The sequence below is a fragment of the Arvicanthis niloticus genome, chromosome 10 (assembly GCF_011762505.2).
Source record: "Arvicanthis niloticus isolate mArvNil1 chromosome 10, mArvNil1.pat.X, whole genome shotgun sequence".
Lineage (NCBI taxonomy): Eukaryota > Metazoa > Chordata > Mammalia > Rodentia > Muridae > Arvicanthis > Arvicanthis niloticus.
Genome location: NC_047667.1, coordinates 57,596,270 through 57,609,661, shown reverse-complemented (window position 1 = coordinate 57,609,661; position 13,392 = coordinate 57,596,270).

Sequence of the window (13,392 nt, the reverse complement as noted above, 5' to 3'; positions counted from 1 at the left end):
CTTTTCAGCTGCTCTCCCAGACCACCTGCAAAGTCTTGTTTTTTCTGGGTGATAAGCAACACCAGCAAACATGGAGAACATACCATCTTCTATTGCTTTTCTTTTCTCTTCTCTTCTTTTTTTCCCAATCTGCTTTTATGCCATTTTAATTACATGCAAGTATTAAGGTTAGTTCTAGGTTGAGGAACTAACAATACAATAGATGCAAATAGTCAAGGAACAAGAAGACAATAAAAACAAATAGTCAAAGAACATTAAAGATGATATTTCATTTTGTCTGGGAAGTAGATCTGACACTGAACTCTGCCAGGAGATCCTCCCTCTTGTTTCCTTGGCTTATCCTCATCTCTGATGCTGTCTAATAGTGCTGTCTGTAGCCATGAAAAATGTTCTAGAATAGTGCTAACCAATCAGGTATCCATTAGCCATAGGCAGCTTTGAACACTTAAAGTGTGGTATGGCAGCAGAGAAAAGAAATGAATTTCTGATTGTAATTTATTGTAGTTGAATAGCTACCAAGGGAGAGTGGCCTTCCAGATCTTCAATTTAGGTTTTGGTAAAGCTTTTAGCAACCTCTATTCAAAATAAGTATGATTTTGGAGATGGTCCTTGGAAGGGTGATCTTAGGTAATTATTAGAGCCAAAGGCCTCACACCCAGAAATGCCAGTGCTAGTGACATTGTCCTAAACAGAAAGATTGTTATCAGGTAAACAAGCTGGCTTTTTGTTTACCAGAAAAGCAGAAATCTGAAAGCAGATTCCTGTTTACCCAGAACCACCCTTAGCCCTCTCCCAAAGGTCAACTACCTTCAGCTAGGACACATAGTTCCCTAGATAAGCTCAGATCCCCACCTGATGCCTGTCATATAAAATCGGCTGCTTTTTCACCATTTTGCTTTCCTTTCTACCCCACTACCCATCCACCCCTACCTCGACACTCCTCATTCCACCCCAGCTCCTGCCAAGAGATAGCCTTGGCAGTTTTGATCTCCAATAAATTTCTCTACTGGTAGAGTGACCTAGTTCAGTAGTTTCTCTGCTATAATTTACAGTAGTCAAGGCTATCTCTATAGGTCAACTCTCCTTGTCCAGGAAGGAGCTTGATAAGTCAGAGACCTCATGTCTGAGAAGCAGTTGAAGATGTATTTCTCTACCTCCAGGGCCTTCCCTTTCCCCATTCACTTCCAATCTTAGGAATCATTTATTTGACATTTTTAAATCTTGATGCTACCATTGTTCTTTTAGTAGGCGAACTATTTCTATCACCAGTACTTTCATGAAACCACAAAGTACAAATCAAACCCATACAAAGGATGCAGGAGTCACAGCCACAGCATCTATCTCAGGAACCCTCTTCTTTTCACTACCAGTGTATCTTCTGGAAGGCTAGAAAGCTCCAGTTTTAATGTATATCTTTTAGGCTCTTGAAGCCTTGAAAAGTCAAGTTCTATCTATAGGGTACTGACTTACCTCCAACAAATAGGACCAAGGTTTGTATTTCTTGTCTTCCAGTTCAGTTTTCTTCATGCTGTTACTTTTTCAATTTTAAAGACTTCTTGGATGGGGGAGTTGACTCATTCAGTGGAATGCTTACTGAACAGCATGAGGATGTGAGCTCAATGTGATAGCTAAAATTAGGGCTTAAGTTTAAATTACTGTGCTTAAGAGATCTTTAAAACAAAAACTGCCTCTAACCTATAAGCCCTGCTTGTCCTAGGACAGATAACTTCCAGGAATGCTGGGGGCTGTTGTTCATGTAAGATAACAAGCCGTGTGTTTTTGCTTCTGTAAACAAGCTTGGTTGCTCCAAGTGCACAGTCTGTGTTGCTCATACCTCCTTACTTCTGAGGTCAGTTGCCTCAGAAGATCCTGAAGAACTAACCAAGTATTCAAATCCCGGCATCTCAAAAGAGAGGTGTAGATTAGAGAATACCTAGAAAGAAGCTGAATGTGTGCACTTGTAAATTATTGGAAAACATAAGGCAAGAGGTAAGTAGGCAGGAAGTACATCAGGATGTATGCTTGCCCCTGATTGGATGAAGGTGGGAGATATGTAGTCTTGTGGAGTTTGTCTCCATAAGCCTCTGATTAATGTAATTTGATGCCATTCTCTGGGAATCTCAAGTATGGATCTGGCCAGTGTCTGCCATCATCCTGGTCAGTATTTAAGAATGCTTGCTTCAAATTTGACTCAAAAAATGTGGTAGTGGTCATATTCTCCCCTAGTGGGATTAACAATATATCCCTAGTATACACATTGGGAAAAAAAAGCAAACATTAACCAAACACAAATACATGTTTTGTGTCATGATTCTAGCTCTGGAGAGGAAACAGAGGATCCCTGGAGCTCTCTGGACAGCTAGTCTAACAGAATTAGTCAACTCCAGGTTCAGCAAGAGACACTGTCTAAAAAATAGGACGGAGAATGATCAAGAAAGACAGAAAGACCCAACATCAACCTCTTGCCACCACTTGCATGCATGCACACACATTCCTATGTGCCTACATAGACTAACATGTACACATGTATACTACATATAGCCGTCCCCCACCCCCACAACACATGTGAAGAATCCTCTCAGTTCCTCTGGACAGGGCCAGCCTGTGCCTTCATAGTCATCTGACTCCTGCCCATTTTCCTTTTATGTTAGAGCCATCCTCTTGTTTTCTCACAGTTCATCAAGTTCCTTAAACTGGTCCTTAAACACATCATCATGTGTCCTCTGTTCCTGCAGTGGCCACAGTATTCTTGGCAGAATGCTCATGAATGATGTCTCTGGCTGTGTGAGACTTTGCTGAGAGTTCACTGAATGGCCAGCATCACTGAAAACAACACCTTCCCCTAGGATGCTGCAAACATACCTTGAGAAGCAAGCCAACTCAATGACATAGCCTGTTAAGTCAGCTGCCTCAGAAGATCCTGAAGAACTAATCAAGAGTTCAAATTCCTACTTCTCAAAGCAGAGAAGCAGGCTAGGGAATAACTAGAAAGAAGCTGATTTTGTGCACTTGTAAATTATTAGAAAATATAAGTAAGTCAGTGATGGTTTATTTACAATCCTGGGAGACTAGAAAGGAGAAATAAGAAAGTATTAGGGCTATTTGATTTGGTTTGGTTTTGGAGATAAAGTCTCATTAAGTATCCCAAGCTGACCTAGAGTTTAGGGTCCTCAGAGTGCTGGGATCACAGACATGTGTCACCATGTCATATCCAGATCTTCCCTTACAGCGACACTTTCTGCTTCTTTTGATATTATTTGTGACGTGGAACCACTCTGGGATTCCCGTTGTGGTTTTAATTGTATAGCTGATAAAAATCAAGATCAATAAATTACAGCTGCATGTTTGATTGTCCTAGAGATAAATAGTAACAACCAATTCTTGAGTTACAATCCAGTACCCAGCTCTATCCTACAGTTGCTAAGCCTTTGGACTTACAAGGAGGGAAACTGAGGTTATGGGAATGGTTCCTAGGTTTTCTGAGCATGCAGACCAGGTGCAGAGCTGTTTGAACACAGGCTGTGGGTGCGCACGGTCCCTTCCTGAAGTCCTCATGAAATGTGCCTTTTAGGGAATATAACCAGTGATGATCTAGGGACAGGAGACAATGTCCTATGGGCAGTGGTCTCACATTCTGTAAAGGATGGTGGGAAATGCTCTTGGTATTTTGTGGCAGTTCTCACTCCATTTGTTTTTGCTTGGGACTTCATCAGCTTGCAGCATAGAATAGCAAGAGAAGGAGAAAACAACCATAAATTAATTGAAAAATAAATAACAAATAAATAAAAGTTAAAGCCTAACCTAAGATAGCACCTGTTCAATCGGTGGCAGCTGCCATTAATTTCAATAAATATCCAATTAAATTTGTTGACAGGTAGCTCATAAATCCCAGAGAAAAATGGATCACTTCAAAGAACCTGGAACCTTTGGAGGCTTGCTGAAGAATGCAATCTTTCAGTGTGTTCATGTTTAATACTGATTTTAATTTTCCAAATATGCCCCAGATAATTCGGAGAACCTGTGGGATTTGGTTTGCAGGTTGCCTTTCCTTTCAGGCCTTGACAGATGCAAAGCTAGAGTTGATTAGAATGCACATTTTAGCATCTGGGGAGAAGCCTGCTCACCCGCCTGCCAGCATCCTGAATACCTTATCTGATGGTGTAGGCTGCTTCTGTTTGAGGTCAGTACTCAGAGATGGGATTTATTACTAAGATCACAGTAGGTCTACAGGAATTAAGAAGGAAAATTTTGTCACCACTCAAGAGCAAAGAAAGTTGTAGTTGTTGTGCCAAACACCTAGCACACAGTGTGGCTGAGCCGCAAGTCAGAGGAAGGGTGCAGACTCAGTTACTCCTACTGGATTTTCACATTTACTGACTCTTCCACAGTACATGTGGGGATCCCCCACCCCCTAACAAATACTTTACTATCCAATAAAATCTGCAATTGACACCAGCTGGGTGACTTTGAATTCAACTGCACATCTACTTGGAGACTGTATTGGCTCACCAGCTGAAGGCCCCACCCTACTATGCCACCCGACTTCTGAAGACAATGGGCCATCACAGTGATAGCCTGGGCTCCTAACTGAATACATTAGGGCCCCATGTGCCTTTATCTGCTCTTATTTGCTACAACTAGGGATGATCCTTTGCTTCTGTTTTCTAATTTCCTATTAAGGATATGGACCAGCAGCCAGATGCAGGAGATGCATAGAACAAGGCATTGTGGGAGAAGTGAGCTTCCATCCCTTCTGTAAGCTAGCCACCCTCAGGAACCACCTCTCCAACTACCCAGAAACTTTTCCACACCCAGCCTCTTTGGGTTCTTATGGCTGTTTCATTATGTAAGAGTGACTGACCAAATCACCAACCACTGTGATCAGCCTTCAGCCTCTGCTCTCCTTAGGAGAGGGGGTGGGGAGGGCTTATCTTAAACTCTGGGAACCACCGCCACCCCATCCTAGAGCTAGTTAGAATGCAGCAGTCAACAGCTATTTTATTAGCATGAAAAACACATTCTTATCACTTTGGAGAGTCAAAGGGTTTTAGGAACTGTGTGCTCAGAGGCAGAAACCAAATATATATCCTACAGTATCTCATAAACCGAGGCCAGGAAATGGACAATCCTTAGATGTTTTAATAAAAAGTTCTATGCATTTATGCTCTCCTCTGTAAGAGGTGAACCTGTTCAGATTAGCTGAGGGATGCTAGATTTATTAATTATCATCTCTTGCTGTTCCTGTGAATTTTTTGTTTGTTTTCTAAAATTGTACCAGAAGACTAAGACTTCAAAGCGTGTGAACTGAATGTAATTACAGTTTACCAAAGTTCAAAGTTAATCAAAGTTCACCATCAGCATCCAAATATAAGAAGCAGCTGCATAAATTTAGTCAGCTTGGAGACCTGTATATATAACAAGCCAGCCATTTCTCCTGTACAAGTCAAGCTAAATTGGGGCCTCATTCACTTCAACTCCACAGAACCATTTCACCAGGAGAACATTTTGCTCTAATTATTTTTGTGTGGTCACTTTGACTTTTCAAAACACAATTTGGAACACAGAACAAACCACCACCAGTGAAGGGGACCATTTGCTCTCCCCGATTTATTCCCGGAGACCCTGCAAGACACAGTGTTTGTGTAAAGAAAAATTGGACATTTTTCTTTATACTTCATTAAAAATGTTGTCATTTTGCTTTTAACCCCTATTGAAGGGGCTGTGGGACCTACAGTCTTTAAACTATATTTCCCAGAATCCTTTTGGGTAAATTCTACCAGTGGGAGCTGTTTGTATGGGTCTGGATAGGAAGACACTGCTCTACTATGGCTGCCGTAGACGAATGTAGGAGGCCGGAGATGCCGCAGGCTTAAGGCAGATAAAGAGCTACTTGCAGATGCATTTCCAGATAGCCACCTATGACCAACTGGCTTTGGTGTGACAGCCACCTGCAACATTGACTTTTGGTGTCTCTGTGTGTCATCTTAAGAGCCTCCTCACTGGGAGCACAGAACACCAAGGCACTGGCAGCTATTCCCTGTAATCTCAGCCCTTCTGTCTGTCCAGAAAGCAGCACCCATGTCCTGTACAAAGCTGATTCCCATGTCTCACCCTCTAAATATGCTCAGCTTTTCTCACCAATCCCTGGTGTTGGGGCCCTGAGTTCTCACTATTTGAAGTGAAATTCAAGGTGCCACCATAGTTTAGAAGGAACCACTCAGTGCCTATACAATGGGCTATCAAGATACTTTGTTTCGGATGAGTAAATTATGCAGAGATTAGCAGTGAATCTGTAACACATTTCTTCCATATGAAGAATTATAAATGGACATTAGTCTTTATATAGGAGGAGAGTAATACAGCAAATCTTGCTGGATCTTTGCCATGACTCAGATCCCATTTGCCTGTCTAGAATCGCTCTGTTGTTCTGTTTTTCTTTTGCTGTTGTATTGTTTGACACTGTCCTAAGATCTCAGGACTGGGATTATTTTATGGCACAGAATAGAAGTGTGGTGTTTGTTTAACGAATAAAGTTATTGCTGCATTAGTGAAACGGTTAGAAGTGACAAAATGTGGGGAGTGTGTATATGTGTGTTTGCACATGTGTGTGTGTGCACATGTGTGTGCAGTTGTGCTTGCCCACGCATGTATATGTGGAGAGCAAAAACTGACAGGGAATGTCTTTCTCCATTTCTCTCCACTCTTTTGAACAGCAAAGTTTTTGAGCTAGGCTGGCTAGCTCAAAAGCTACAGAAGTCTCCTGTCTCTGCCCCTCTAGCACTAAGATTAAAGACATGAACATGGGTGCTGGGGACCTGAACTCAGGTCCTCATGCTTGCATAGCGAACACTTTACCCACTTAGCCATTGCCCCAGTCTGACAAAAACATTTAAAAATGCCTCTAGTTTTGTTAAGTTTAGTTTCCCTTGTCTTTTCTGCTTGGAGAATTCTAGAGATACCTAACCAGCCTTGGAGATGGGCTATAAATTCTCCCTCTTTATCAAATTGATTACTATATTTTCATTCACGCATCTTCCCTGTTAGTCATTTGCTCACTCACTTATAAAATGCACACATTGAATATCAATGCTGTGATAGGTGAAGGCGGTAAACTGACGGGCATATTGGCCCCTTTCACAGGACTGTGGAGTCTAGTAAGCTGCAATGTGCATGGTGCAACAGAATGGAGCCTGCAACGGAAAGCAATGCAGGAAGGTCCCAGCATCTGCTCTTTGATGTTTCTAAAACCAGAGAGGCCTTAGAACACAGCATCTGTTCTCACATTTAGAAAGATAATCTGCTGGTATCATGCACTTTTAAACTCCTGGGGTTTCTGAGGCAACATTCTGAAGCCACACACATTGGTTTTTCCATAGCAAAGTGTAATATTGCCCTCCACAAATGGAAGAAGATTGCACTGCATTTAACATTATCAAGTGATTTTGATTTCCAGAGATTGGGGAGAGGTGGAATCTTCTGTTTCAAAATAGACACTTAGTGTCTTACATGTGGAGCATAAGTGCCCTAGTTTGCATTGCACGTGTGCTGCATTCAGATTAGCATTTCCGAGTTGTCCTGATTCCTCTCTTCTGTCTGTTTGTCCATCATTGCTTTTGTGCCAATATCTTCGTGGCCTTGTAACTCTGTGTATAGATTATAATAATTATTATAATAAGTGTTTGTTGAATGAGTCACAAACAAGCAAATATAGTTAAGATCACTGTGGATCACTATAATGCAGTACAAGGGCTACAAGGAGAGACAAATCACTTTGGTGCTGTGTGTGTACATATATGTACATGTATATAAGTTCGTGTGTGTGTGTGTGTGTGTGTGTGTGTGTGTGTGTGCACGTGCACGCTCGTGCCCATTAAGGGTGTAGAACAAAGTCTATCCAGAGTTTGGAAGCTAAGAAAGAGCTTAGCAGGCCAGGGAATGCTGCTCCTGGAGAAACATAGCAATGTAGGATCTTGGCTGTCACTCCTCTTCAGTTTTTGAAACGGTCTCTCATTGGCCAGGAACTTGCCAAGTAGGCTTCCTGTATCTGCCTCCTTGATCCAAGGAGCATCAGCATGCGCCAGTGCCTTGATTTCTCATGTGGGTTCTGGGGAATCCAACTCAAATCCTCATGCCTTGCAAATACTTTACCCACACAACCATCTCTCTAGCCCCCAGTCACTTTCTATGAGCTGTAAGCAGGTAGCCTCCAATGCTGGCTGATATGGCCACTAGCAGTGCAGCCTTTCCTAACCATGAGCTTTGGCTCAGACCCAACACTGCACCAAAACCTCTCCTGCCTTTCTTCTGCAAAGCAGAGCCCAGTCTCCCAGGGATAGGCTCTGAGGAAGTCTCGTTCTTTAGTGTTCCATGGTTCAAAGTTCTAATTTTCTCTCTACAGTGTAGACCCCTCATCGCCTCTGCAGCTTCCCAGCTAGGGCTACAGGGTTTGTTTTCTCCATCTAACTCCCTTTACTTTTGACACTATCAGGAACGGTGGGTGCCACTTTAAGTTTGCACGCACCTGCAAACATACTCAGCTTTAGGCAGCCTTTGCTTTCTCCATCTCTCTCCCATCGGCGGAATTAAGCAGCTGATGTTACTTTCAGTGTTGAAACCCAGGCTAATGATAAATCTGTCATAGACCAACTGTAATGTCAACGAAACCCTGAAGCCTCTGAGATGGCTTTCCTGTGTGTGCAGTGGCAATAGAAAAGAAAGAGGCATCTCATTGGAATGCAGTCAGGATGACTGTCCCACGTGGAGAGTCTGGCTTGTGCTGCGTGTTTCTTGGTGCGAGACGCTTTCTACAGTACACTTACCCTCTCCCTTGTGTATCAGTGTTGACTGTGTGGTTCTTGATGCTTATCTCGTCCCATTGAATTGACACGTGAGCCAAACGAAAGAGTGATAACAATTTGATAAATAAAATAAGTAATTTGGGTCTTGGCTTCTATTTCAGAGTATAAAATATTCCATGAAGCCATATTGACATAAGTGAGATAAGTAATCTTGGCCTTTCAATCGCCAAGACCGCGTGAAGGTTGTTATAAAATTTCTAGACTCAAGTGATTTTTTTCCCCAGCTGCATGAATAGATCAAGACAGTGATTTGTCAAGTCCCATCCTTATGTTCCTCTGAGCGTCCCTTGTCTCCACTTCCTGCAGCTGACACCAGTCACTCTTGTGATGTCTTCCAGGAAATGGAACCCCTTTAGGAGCCTAGGGAGTGTCCACGGTGACTCTCATGGAAGGGACCCCTTTTCTCTAAATTCCTAGGCATAGAAATATTTTGAAATCATAATTGAGGTTTCTCCCCCAGAATCCCTGTGTTAGTTATTTTTTCTTGCTGTTGTGACAAAAAACCAGATAAAAGAAACTTAAGAAACAAAGGGTTTGGGCAGTTTGAGGGTACAGTCCCTCATGGTGCAGAAGGCATAGCTACAAGAGTGTGAGGCAGCTGGTGGCATTGTGGACCCTGTCAGGAAACAGAGAGGAGAATGCTGGTGGTTCACTCAGTTTTTTCTTTCTCTACAGTCGGATTTCTCCACCCCTGAAGTGACGCTGGCTGCATTTAGAGGCAGTCCTTCCCACCTTGATTAACTGCATCTAGAAACCTACAGAACACCAGAGACTGGTCTCCTAGGAGATTCTCAATCCTGGCAAGTTGACCATATTAACTATTACAATCCCTGTCAAATCCTTACAAATTTATTAGAGTGCCTTTCAATAACAAGGAATCTGAATACATAAAATATTATACTGAAAAAAAAATCCATGCTCACAAATTTCTGTATTCTGGTAACCAAGGGGCTTCTCTCTGCCTCCTCAGTGTAACTCCATCCCTGTCACATAGTAAGAACTGGGAAATTAAAGTAAGTATTCTAAGCCTAAGCATGATGGCTTTACTCCTGTCATTCCAGATCTTGAAAGACAGTGACAGGACAAAGCTTGTAAGTTCAAGGCTAGCCTGGGCTATGTAGTAAGGTCCTGTTCAAAATAAACAGATAAACAAAGAATGATTCCAGACACTTACAACTTTTTATGCAATGTATTAAGAGTTTTACATACATTATTGGATTTAATGTGGTCACCTTGTGATGAAAAAAATCCTTGCTAGCTCCAACAGAAAATCAAATGTTAAAGAAGTAATTAGTTGACCTGAGGTTAGTAAGTAGCTGAGAAAGAGTTCAAGCTCATGTCTGATTCAGAACCCCGTATTGTTAACCTCCATGCAACGTTTCCTTTAACTACAGAGACTTAAGCAGAAACAATTTGCATTTAAATACCCTGGCTCATTAGCATCAGTAATTGGATTTGCTTGCATATATATATATATATATATATATATATATATATATATATATATATATATATATATTATTGCAGTTAACAGAACTGAAAACCCCACTTGAAGCCCAGCCATACAAACTGCATCTCCCCATACATTGCTGTGCTTTGGACAAACACAGCCCCTCCTGGTTTTCCCCTGCTGCCAAATCATAGTCGTCCTGGGAGACTTGAGCCCTGAAGGGTGTGAGGGTCTTTCTCAGTAGCAGTACCAAGCATGCAAGTCCATAGCACTGGACAGCTGGGCCTTGTTCAGCTCTGATGCTGTGGACCTACCTGCTGAGGGCTCAATCCTAGGGATACCTGCTCCTGCCAGGCTTGGGTGCCAGTCACAAACTCTCTCTCTCTCTCTCTCTCTCTCTCTCTCTCTCTCTCTCTCTGAACGTGTATGTATACATATGTGTGGCTCTAATAAGGTTCTCTCAAGCCCCGGTTGGAACTTATTCACACAAGCAGCTCAGAGAACCAAGGGAAATACTTCTATTTTCTGATTTTATATATATGTATATGTGTATGTATATGTGTATATATGTGTATATATATATATATATTTCCACCACCACCACCATGCATCCTGGACTATGTAGCCCTCCAGCAGTTTGATGGTCAGCATCCTGAAAGCTCTCAGAGGCTTCTTTTGAGTTCTATGGAAATTTCATTGCACAAACATAGCTACTGAAGACGGATTGGAGAAGGAAGCCCAGCAAGGCTTGCCTATTCAGAATATCCTTGGGTTCTCTGTGGCTTTTTTCCTCCAGTGTATAGGGCAAGGCCCCTGATGGAATGAAAGAGACTCTGCTATACAAGACAGGCAGAGAATTGTTTTTACAACCATGCCAAGGCAATAGGAGATTAGAGTTGGCTTACTTGGGAGAGAGTTATAATCCAAGACTGTGGTAAAAAACAGTATATATACATACAACATACATATATATATATATATATATATATATATACATACATATACACATATATACATAGATACACATACATATATACATATATAACATACATATATACATATGTATGAATATATACATACATATACATACACACATACATACATATGCACATATACATATATAAGTATACATGTATACATATGTACACATATACATATATACTGACATATATATTTAATGTGATCATAATGTCACAATTGTACAGTGATCTTTCTGTCATTCAACATTTGCAGAAATGCCCCTTTTTGTCTTGGACAAGCCTGTATGCCTGCTTCTCTTTCCTTCTTTGTTCCTGCCTTTTCTGTCCCCTACCTCTGAGTACTTGGCTGATGCATCCTGGGACCCAATTTTAACCTAATGCTGTTACTCGTCATGGGACTCCTTCATGTCTGAGTCTTCACATGGAGACTCAAGGAGGCTTGAGGGTACATGAGGACCCAACTCTAAAACTCTAAAAATCTAAAAATCCTTTATACAATAGAAATAGAGGATTAAGCCCGTAGATCCATCCCAGGACTCTTGCTGCTGTTGCAGAACATTGCAGTAGGGGCAATTCTGAGAACTGTAGGGTGAGCCATGACCTTTCACCTTCTGACTCTACTTCAGAGATCCCCAAGCTGAATACATGGAATCTGGGATAGATACAGATTTGGTGGGAGCAAATTCCCCACAAACTGTTTTTATTTGTGTGCCGGTAGAACACGGAAGCCAAACCAGTGCGGCTCCCTGAGGACACGGCATAAGGGAAGCCACGCTCAGCTCACTGTCTAACTTTGATGCATGAAGGATTTTTAAAAACCACAGCTCTGCCCAGCTACATCAAGACTGGATAATGAACAAGACACAGGCTCCAATGTGGCAGGGCTGACTGTCACAACTGTGCCACCAGACACCAGGCATGGAAGTAACCATTGCACCAGTAACTGTCAGAGGAAAGTGCCATGTTTCTGCGTGTCCCAAGGTTAGGCCCAGGGTGACATGTCATCAGAAGTGGGTCCGTTTGCCTGTGCCCTCCCACATAATTTTAGTTCTTGCTCTCCCTCCCTCCCTCCCTCTCTCCCTCTCCCTGCCTCTCTGTGTGTGTCTGTGTCTGTGTCTGTGTCTGTGTCTGTGTCTGTGTCTGTGTCTGTGTCTGTGTCTGTGTGTCTGTGTCTGTGTCTGTGTCTGTGTCTGTCTCTCTCTCTCTCTCTCTCTCTCTCTCTCTCACGTGTGTGTGTGTGTGTGTGTGTGTGTGTGCGCGCGCGCGTTGATCATTGAGAAATAACGCTTGTAATTACCTAGGGATCAGCAGCACAGGAAAGAGGTGTCTGAATTTCCTGCAGAATGTTGGAGATGAGAGAGAAGAATCACACTAGGAACTTGTCTGAATTCATTGGGCAATGGTAACTTGTAGGATTATTTCTCTTTGATCTTTGCACCTTGGTGTCATCAGAAAATATACTCATTTTCTTTATATTTGTGAAGTGTCTAAGCCAGATAACTCTGGATCAAACTGCTGGATGATAAAAAAAGCTGAGTGCTCTGATCTCACTCTACCCCTGGGCCCTTTCTTCTTGTTGCAACCCCATGAAAATTACTGCCTGGAATGAAGTTACGTTTCCTTTTATCAATTAATTAGGCTTACGTAATCATGATTTCCCTTGCTACCCTGGCTGTTCGAAGTCTGAGTCAAAGTTATTAGTTTATTCCACTGACAATATTAATCTAGGTGGTTAATGTGTTTGACATATTTCCTTCTAAAAGGCTTAGCTTTTCTGTCTTTTTTTTAAACTGCCTTTGTTGCGGCTTTCTTTTGTTGTGGCCACTTTAATACCCTCTGAACGCAAGTGAATATCCTCTTTAAATTAGTAAAATTAGAGATGACCCTTCATTTAAATTTAAACTATTGCCTTGTGGAGGGTGAATTAATTTGATTATTCCCAGGGAGGGGTGGGGAACTGAGAAATTCCAAATCAAATGTAAGGTATCACATAAATTGCCACCCCCAAAGTCATCACGAGTAGTCATCATGAGTTCTTGATATTCAAACATAATAGTCTAGTTTAATCGCAAGTAAATACCTCACAGAAATTTGGAGTGGTCTG